Here is a 10,235-nt window from a genome sequence, read left to right on the forward strand (position 1 = left end):
CAGAAAGCTTTAAATAATATATTTTTTACATTACTGCTGCAATGTGCAACTCTGCGGGCTAGTATATTGCATCGAATAGATAACGCCCTTCGTTCCATCTCGATATCGTAGTCATCGATTAGACACTCAGCCACAATGTGTCAGAGATATTTGAACCCAACACTTTATTTAATATTATAGATGTAGACAGAAGGCATACTCCTATGGACCTTTTTACCCCATTTTAAAACATCATGACCTCGCTCTATTTAAAATGATTTCGTAAACCATGGGACACAGGATATTCCTCACAGATTCCTAGTAATCGTCGAAGTCACACAAGATGCTGTTAACTGTTATGAAGAGGATGTAATAATACAATTATATAACCCTCCAACTACATGGGACGCTAAGCACCCAAAGATGGTTTATTTTTTATTATAAATAAATTTGAATCTATTTTTGTATATTTATACAAAAATACCTTTTTTCTTATATATATTTTATCTTATATATTATATTGTCTCGGCGTAGAATAGAACAACTTTTCCTTTTCCATGGGTGTCGTAAGAGGCGACTAAGAGAACTTAATGGTTAAAGGGAAATTAAGGGAATGGTCGAGGGATGGGCAGCAGTGTTCCTCTTAAAACATTACCAAAGCCTTATTGCACTTACAAACCCACCTGCCAAAAATAGCAACACCTTTTAGGAATTTATACAGCAATGAACAGTTAACGGCTGATATGATGATGATGATTGTTAACTAAAATAGTAACTAAATTGATATTATAAAAAAAAAATTACACGTGGGCGCGGAACTAATGATAAAGAATATCATTGAGGTACCGATACTGTTACTCGATACAGGATTGAACGTATAATATCGATACTTAGTATCGATTTAAAAATTATCGATGCATATACATATCGATTGATTTGTTTATAGAATTTAGAATAAATAACAAAAGTATCAATTATTAATACTGTTTATTATCAATAAAATTAATTACCAAGTCTTCAAATATAAGAAGTCCTATAAAAAGGGACAACCACTCATAGGTTCTTCAAAGAGAGTATATTAAGGCAACGCGCACGTAGTGTGCAACACTAGGGATGTTGCATACTAGGAGTCCGTATGCTTCGGTAACCATTTACTATCTGACGGCCTGTATGCTTGTTTGCCACCTTTATGGTGGCTTTATGGTCCTTTTTAAAAGGCCGGCAGCACACCTGCAATGCCGTAGGTGTTGTGGGTGACCTTGGGCGGCGGTAGTCACTTACCATCAGGTGAGCCGCATGCACGTTTGCCCCCTGTGTTTTAAAAAAAAAACTCTCTTTTCTCTCTCTCTCTCTCTCTCTCTGTACAAACTCTAGATAGAACGTAGTATCTGCGGTAGACAAACATAGACAAACTAACAAATTTTGCAATATTAAAAATAGGACGCATTCTAAAATTGTAAACAATTCTTTTTCCAAAAATAATATTCTTATTAAGATGTAGTCTAAATAAAGAGGTACTTGTACATTTTATATTTATTCGTTTTTTCACAATTTATTTATATTGCTTTTTCTATTGCTTTATTATATTGCTATATAGTAATGCATACTTGTTACTCGCATTCAAAGTATCGATAAAAAATACTCATTATCAGATAAAAAATCGAATAAATACTCGTATTAGCTATTATCACTGCTATTATCATTTAATCACTACGTACAGTAGTATGTTGCTTGCATTCTAATAGGAAAATTGTGTTTCAAGAATCAATTTCATAAAATCTATATCTTTAACGTCACTGAACAAGTTTAAATATTTGATAAGTACACAGATAGGCAACAACATGCCTTAAAACATAATACCTACTCTTCATCCTAACATTTTTTACATAATTTTAGACAGAACCGCTACTGAAGATGTATTTTCACAAACACAAACAGAGCAACACATTTTTATATGGTCACGCACATTAAAGTAAAAAGTTAGTGGGACGTGCCATGTTAGACTATATAGAATAACCCTTATAATGCGATATTATCGAGTTAATATTAGACTTTTAGAGATAAGTTCAACTTTGCTTATATTTTTTTTTAATAATAATAATACCATTATTAGTATATATTTTAGTATAATAAATAATATTATTATATCATTGTCTGACTGTCCATCTGTCACAATACTATGTGTTAGCAACATGTATATTGTAGTGGATATAATTAAAAAAATATTTTATCTTTTAAGGGGTCCGAAAAGCCGTTCACAATTTCAAAACGATTTAATTAAATATTCTTTATTGCACTAAAACATACAGTATTCATAAAAATTTGAAACAATGTAAGCAAAGGTGAACTTATCTCTAAAAGAGGTCTCTTCCTGTCGACCTATGTATTATCTCTCTTCAGTCGTACACTCTTGACAGAGTGGTCGTGGTTTTCACAATGACAGTGGATCGTCGATGAGGCTCTCCTTCGGGATTGAGGTCCTCGCAATATGTCTCCATCTACTTTTGTTCGCCGCCGAGCTATGTATTATATGATCCTACAAATAAAAAGAGGATATCGTATGAAACGGTTTTATTTGTACATTTCAAAAGTTATTTTCTACCAAAGGAATAGGTTCTCAATTCCCTTGTAGTCATTATTTATTTTTTAGTCAAGATCCCAGTTATTCAAACGAAATTTAGTTAGTATTTTATAATCGATGCAGTAGATGATGAATGAACGAGATTATGACATTAGATAAATACATAGCCATAATAATTGTTAGATTTACTACAGAGCTACAAAAAATAATTTATTAAAGGTACTTATCTTGAGTATTTTATTTTATTTTGTAATATGTATAAAATCATATTACGCCGACCCCAAATGATTGGGATTAGGGTAGGAAGATGATGGTGATATCTTGAGTATAAATCTACGTTTTAATAATGCACGTTTACAATTGATACGAACTTGTTAATGTCTGCTTCTTTGTAGCCGTAAGCGATTAAATGTTTGCATCGAATGTGAGTCCTCTATAGCTTGCACAGATGTCTAGCATTTTGTCTTGTTAAATTTAGCAATAGATTTTGTTATACAAACTAAAACCCACTGCGATCGTATCAAAGCCAAATCGGTTTATAAATGACGGAGTTATGAGGTGACAAATTTAACATATTTTTTTTTTATTCCACGTATTTTTTTTAATTATGACCGAAAATGTGAAAAAACCAAATACCGTAATTAGCGTACCGTATTACGTAATTACCGTATATACATAATATTAAAAGAAAAATAAAACGACATTTCCAACTAGGACTGATTTTTTTTTTAGAAATTATACTAAAAACTTAACAAATATAGTCATATGGTCCAATTGTTAACCATAGCTGTGGCCTAAAATAAAAAAAATATGAATTGCACATATATATGTATATTAATACAGTATGTAACCCATATAATAAGATTTTTTCAAATCCAGCTGGTAGTATATTAGCAGCTTAGAACAAACAAATAAATTTTTGTTTTTAGAATAGAATAGAATAGAAAATATTTATTGTCAGAAAAACACAATTACAACAGAAAATAAAAAAAAATATTACATATATAAAAAGTCTCATATTACGCAAAAGGAACCAGCTCAGCTCATTGCACTGGGGCACTCACAGCTGCTGTGAGTGTCCCAGTGCAATATGTACAGCTGTACAGCGCTGGTTTTCAGCCAGGCCCTCTCTTAACATATTTGTTCTATATCATATTAATATAGATTAGAACCTACATCAAGTTATTAATTATTATCATAATGTTATGTACTTTGAATATTAATAAAGTAATGACGTAGACATATATCAAAATGGCAACTGACAGATAAGAGTGTTGATAAAGTAATAGAATCCTTACTAATGTATAAATGAGTTATAAGTGAGTTTTTTTGTTTCCTTTTAGAAATTTAAATGGTTGAACCAATCACTATTAAATTTGGTATACTGTATTATATCTTACGCACCATAGCAGTACGCTTAGGTACCTCTGTCCCATTCGTGTTTCAACTGTGAAGCAGCTGTGTATTCATGGCTGTGCTTCGGTTTGAAGGGTGGGATATAGCGTGAATTTACTGGGTACAAAGGAATAACACCTGAGTCCTCAGGAATGGCAACGCATGTGGGGTATCATGGGCGAAACAGTATACTCTGTTATGTCCATGGTACTGCTCATGTTTATAGGCGACGGTTACCACTTTCCATCAGGTGGGCCATCAGCTTGTTTGCCATTCTAAGTTGTATAAAAAAAAAATAGTATAATATAATGTAATCTTCAATAACTTACCTATATATGTATATTAATTAACAATTACTTAATTCACGAAGTCGGTTAATACATAAAACATATAATGTAATAAATAATAAAATTAAATAAAATAATAATAAAAGTGCTAAAATATAAATAATTTCATATCTCTTTATATCGTAAAAATAGACTGGTATATATATATATATATATATATATATATATTTTTTACAACACAGGGGGCAAACGAGCATGCGGCTCACCTGATGGTAAGTGACTACCGCCGCCCATGATCACCCACAACACCAGCGGCATTGCAGGTGTGCTGCCGGCCTTTTAAAAAGGAATATACTCTTTTCTTGAAGGTTATGTTGTCGTATCGGTTCGGAAATACTGCTGCTGGAAGTTGATTCCAAAGAATGGTTGTGCGTGGAAGAAAGTGCCTTGATAAACGCACGGTGGAAGACCGCCACTCGTCCAGATGATTGGGATGAAACTTTAGTTTGTGGCGGGTTGTACGGTGGTGAAAATCAGCAGCAGGTATCAATCCGAACAATTCCTCAGAACACTCCCCATGATAAATTCGGTAGAAGATGCACAGAGATGCAACATCTCTGCGCAGTTTCAGTGGATCAAGCCGGACAGTAAGGCGTTGACTATCGATAATTCGAGCCGCCCGACTCTGAATGCGGTCTAACGGAAGGAGTTGGTACTGTGGCGCTCCTGCCCACAGGTGAGAACAGTATTCCATATGCGGCCTGACTTGGGCTTTATATAATTTCAGGCGGTGTTCTGGCATGAAATATCGTCTCACCCTATTGAGCACTCCTAACTTTTTGGAAGCTATCTTAGCCTTCTCCTCCAGATGACCGCAAAACTGGACGTCGCAAGATATATCAACGCCCAGAATTCCTAGACTCGACTTTTTATCAAGGGAAGTGCCCTGAAAGTGAGGAGATACGACAAACGGCGTCTTTTTTGCGGTAAACGCGCAGACTTGTGTCTTTTTGGGGTTAAATTGGACAAGATTTTGTTCACCCCAGATCGAAACTTGATGGAGTGAAGTTTCGATTTCAGACACAAGTCTATTCCGGCACTCATCGGTATGTGCCCGCGAGATCTTTGCATGACCGGTATATAATGTATCTCCTGTACTGTCGTCTGCATAGCAATGAATATTACTTATCTGTAACATATCATTGATATGCAGAAGAAACAGAGTCGGAGATAGTACACAGCCTTGCGGGACACCAGCATTCAAAGGTTTTAAATCAGAGCATGCTCCGTCGACTACGACCTTAATGCTACGTTCCTTGAGAAAACTGGCGACCCAAATGCACAGTCTCGCAGGCAACCCAAATGAAGGTAGCTTTGAAAGCAGCGCTCTATGCCACACCCGATCAAAGGCCTTCGCGATATCCAGACTAACTGCTAAGGCCTCTCCCTTACTCTCGATTGCCACTGCCCATCGGTGTGTTAAGTAAGCTAAAAGATCACCAGCCGAACGTCCCTGTCGAAAGCCGTACTGGCGATCACAGATCAGCTGGTGCTCTTCTAGGTACCGGAGCAGTTGACGGTTAATGATGGATTCCATAACCTTCGAGAATAAGGAAGTGATAGCTATGGGCCTATAGTTAGCTGGATCTGAGCGATCTCCCTTTTTAGGGATCGGATGCACCAGAGCAGTCTTCCAAAACTTTGGGACTATGCCCGATGAGTAGCTAAGCCGGAAAAGACGCGTAAGAACCGGAGCCAACTCTGGTGCGCACGTCCTAAGCACAATTGGAGGAATACCATCGGGCCCACTCGACTTATGGATTTCGAGGGAGAAAAGTGCTCTACGCACTGAGCTATGCGTGAATTTAATGTCAGGCATAGAGCTCCTACAACACGTGATGGTCGGTGGTGATTTCTCCCCGTCATCCAATGTCGAGTTTGACGCAAAGATGGATCCAAGAAGATCGGCCTTTTCCTTAGCGTTCTGGGCCAACGAGTCATCCTCCCTGCGCAATGGTGGAAAAGATGACTTACAGAAATTCCCTTGTGCAGCTTTGGCAAGAGACCAGAAAGCTCGAGTTCCAGAGGGCAAACTAGCCAATCTCTTGCCAATTCTACTAATATGCTCTGACTTCGCTGTGGCTATAACTCTTTTGAAAGACCTAGAGGCAGAGTTATACTTCTTTTTAAGAGCACTGGTGTTAGGATCTCGCGACGCCACACCTTTAGCCCAGGTTAGGAAGCACTCCTGTTTCAGACGAGATGCTCTTCTACAAGAGGCTCCATACCAGGGCTGGGATTTCCCGCCGACGGGCACCACAGAGTTAGGAATAAATAATTCCATTCCCTGAAGCACCACATCAGCAATGGAATCGGCAATGGCGTCGGGATCATCCAGTGTGAAGCAAACCTGCCTCCATGGGTAAGATGCGAAAAAAATCCGCATCTCATCCCAGTCTGCTGACCTGTAGTGCCAAACACGACGTCTACCCGTGGAACGTGGTGGAATCGGACTCATGAGAGGCACCTCGCTCCGCACCAGACTGTGATCCGACGATCCAAGCGGAGCTTCGACGGAAATCACATAGTTGTCTGGGTGGGTGGTCAGCAGAAGGTCCAACAGTGAAGGTGAATGGTCCAACACATCAGGTATTCGCGTAGGCGAGGAAACAAGCTGCGTCAGACCATAAGCCAAAGCAAAGTCATGAACAGATCTTCCCGCATAGTCGGTTGTACGTGAACCAAGCCATTCGGTATGGTGGGCATTAAAATCGCCAAGAATCACGACTTCAGCGGAAGGAATCTGTTCGAGCAGGGAATCTGTAGCCATTTGGACGTGCTCAATGAGTTGGTCGGTTTCGATGTTACCGCTGTGGGACCTGTATAGGCATGCATAGACGCGAGGATGGTCGTTGCAGTCTACGCGCAGCCATAAAATAGACAGGTCCGTACCTTCAAGAGTTCCAAGGCGGCGACAGCAGATATCCTCTCTGACATACGCGCATACACCGGCACGCGAAACAAAACAATGTTCAAGTTTATAGCCCGGGTACGTCAGGTATGAAGTTTCGTTTGGAGAGGATATCTGTGTCTCCGTTAGAAAGAGCAATGCCGGCCGCGCCGTTTCTAGGTGGTGGTGGACAGCGTTTAGGTTAGAATGTAATCCCCTGATATTGCAGAAGCTCACATTGAGCGAAGGGGATGCCGTAGAAATCTTGCTCCGTTTGCCCTTGGTTCCAAAGAGCGGAATTTTGCCCCCCCCCAGAATACGCAGGGCAGCCCGAGCGTGGTTGCTCGAGAGAGGATTCTCCAGCAACATGGTTACTGGTACCTCCCTGGGGTATGTTATTTTTTTTTAATTCCACTGCCATGGTTGCGTGTTGTAAGATAGGGGGACGGGGTTGGGGAAAGGATTTTAGGAATAGGAAAGGGATGGGTATGGGATGGGTATGGGATGGGCCTCCGGACTCCCTCACTCACCATACGGAATGTGATCGCACTGAAAGTGCAACCACTTAGCGTCGGTATTCTGTGAGGGTGTGGTACTTCCCCGGTCGAGCCGGCCCATTCATGCTGCAATATCATATGGTATTACAGCGTGGCTCTACCACCTGATATATATATATATATATATATATATATATATATATATATATATATATATATATATATATATATATATATTATGCTTGTAAGAACACATGTATATGTCATTTTTTATTTCCACGGAAAAGAAAGGTGCTTACCTATTATTCTATGACGAGACCACGCGGCGAATACTGAATTAACTGTAATAGAGGAAAGAAAACAATCTATGACTCGGAGTAACCAGCAAGGATAAGTTTAAAGAGAAAGTGGGAAAAGAAGTCTTCTTTAAATACAAAATAATAATTCGACCTTTTTTAAGAAGTAGGAGTGCAATTTATTTATAACAAATTTCATTTTTTTTTTATAGTAAGACCCTGAGTATTTATACATATATACCTACTATTTGCTAGGTATATTGATTTATTGATTGATTTTGTCGTCTGCTCTATGACATGCAATTTATAATCAATAACATGATATACATAGATATAAAAGATATAAACACAATCACGTCTTGGCCTAATGGTTTAATCCTTTTATAGACTCCAAAGTGCATAGAATATTATGTGCCAATTTAATTTTCTGACCACCGTTTTTGGTAACCAAATTGTTAGGAAAGGAACGTTAAATACGGAGATTAGTGCTGCATAGCCAACAATATACCCTTCAAAACATGAAGCTCTTTTAAATATTTCTTTTCTATTTAAATTTTATACTTTTCTCTTAAATCTATCACTCGCTTTCTATTATTTTTATGTGTCTTACTTTCCATAATATATTGCCGCTGTCCACTGCTTGACTTTTTATTTTCATTTCATTTTATTTCCATTAATTCCATTTTAACCCTCGCAAAAATAACGCGGTCCCATCTGAAAATCAGTAGGATTTTTTTTATACCACTGAATGTGGCAAACAAGCATACGGTCCACCTGATGGTAAGCGGTTACCGTAGCCTATGAACGCCTGCAATACCAGAGGTATTATTAATTATATTAATTAATTCCTGATGATTATATAATATTTAATAATTACAACATTAATAAAGTTTTTACTTTATTATTTTTATTTTACGAAATGAAGAATAATAATCACGATGATTTTGAGGAGTAGCATGACGGTCAATCTAATACGATATATTACTAGGGCTAATGGGGCCGTTACATCAGATTTCAAGCAATCCCTTTCCTCCCCTTATATCAATATTTGGTATATACATATTACATATTTGTGACGGAAAAGGACATAGATTATTTATCCTAATCAATCATCATATATATATATATATATATATATATATATATATATATATATATATATATATATATTATCTACCTGTATGGAACCGGGCTATATCGCTAGTTTTTTTTTTCTTTTTTTTTCATATTATATTATATCGCTAGTTTTATATAAAAACAAACCTCTGTACCCTGTAATTTCACTGCCATATCTCACTCTTCAAACCGAAACACAGCCATGCAAACACAACTGCTTTACTATTACTTTATTTACTGTAGAAACATGGAAGGAACAGAAGTGCCCAAGCAAACGACTTTTGTACAAAGTCTCCCTCTGGTATATTCACAGCTATAACACGACCATTACGACTAATTGTAATATAAGTACCTAATCTCATATTTCCATGCCGAATTCATAGGTATATTTCCTCTAAAATAACAACAGAATTATAGCTTATCGGCCTTATGAACTACCTATTACAATTAGATTGTACTATTTATTTCCCGCTGCTTTGCTCGCATGAATCAGTATATAAAGTATTCTAAGTTTTATAAACCTACCAAAATTCATTCAAATCTGATCAGCCGTTTAAGTGTCTTACATTCAAGTGTTACATTCAAATAAAAATAAATGAAATTGATTTATTAATATAAGGCACTGCTTACTTGGAAATACTAGATAATATGGTTTGGTAAATATATAAACTTTTTACCATCAAGTGACATGTATGCTCGTTTGCCTGATGTGTTATAAAAAAACCGGGATAGAGAATCACTTATATCCTCCTCTATCCCAAAAACTACGTATTCTAAACTTCCTAATCCCACTTCTTTATCATTAATAATCGTTTGTGTTTTCTTTTTTCATTATATTTATATTATTTTTGTGTCTCTCATTCAGTTTCAGGATGTAGCTGAGAAGATACTACAAAAAATTCAGCAGTTACTCCATAAAATATTTAAAAGGTTTTAAAATCAACTTAAAATAATAGTAATAATAGTGTCTATAGAATAGGATATCGCACAATTAATAGAAAAATTAATATATTATTATGTTACAACATAATAATAAATTACATTATAGCATGGAATTTCACATAAGCTTAAATTATATAGATAGAATATTTTCATACAAATGCTTCTACGAAAACAGGTCAACTGAGTATCCCT

Source organism: Galleria mellonella, unplaced genomic scaffold (genome assembly GCF_026898425.1).
Source record: "Galleria mellonella isolate WM207_F2 unplaced genomic scaffold, CSIRO_AGI_GalMel_v1 utg64, whole genome shotgun sequence".
Lineage (NCBI taxonomy): Eukaryota > Metazoa > Arthropoda > Insecta > Lepidoptera > Pyralidae > Galleria > Galleria mellonella.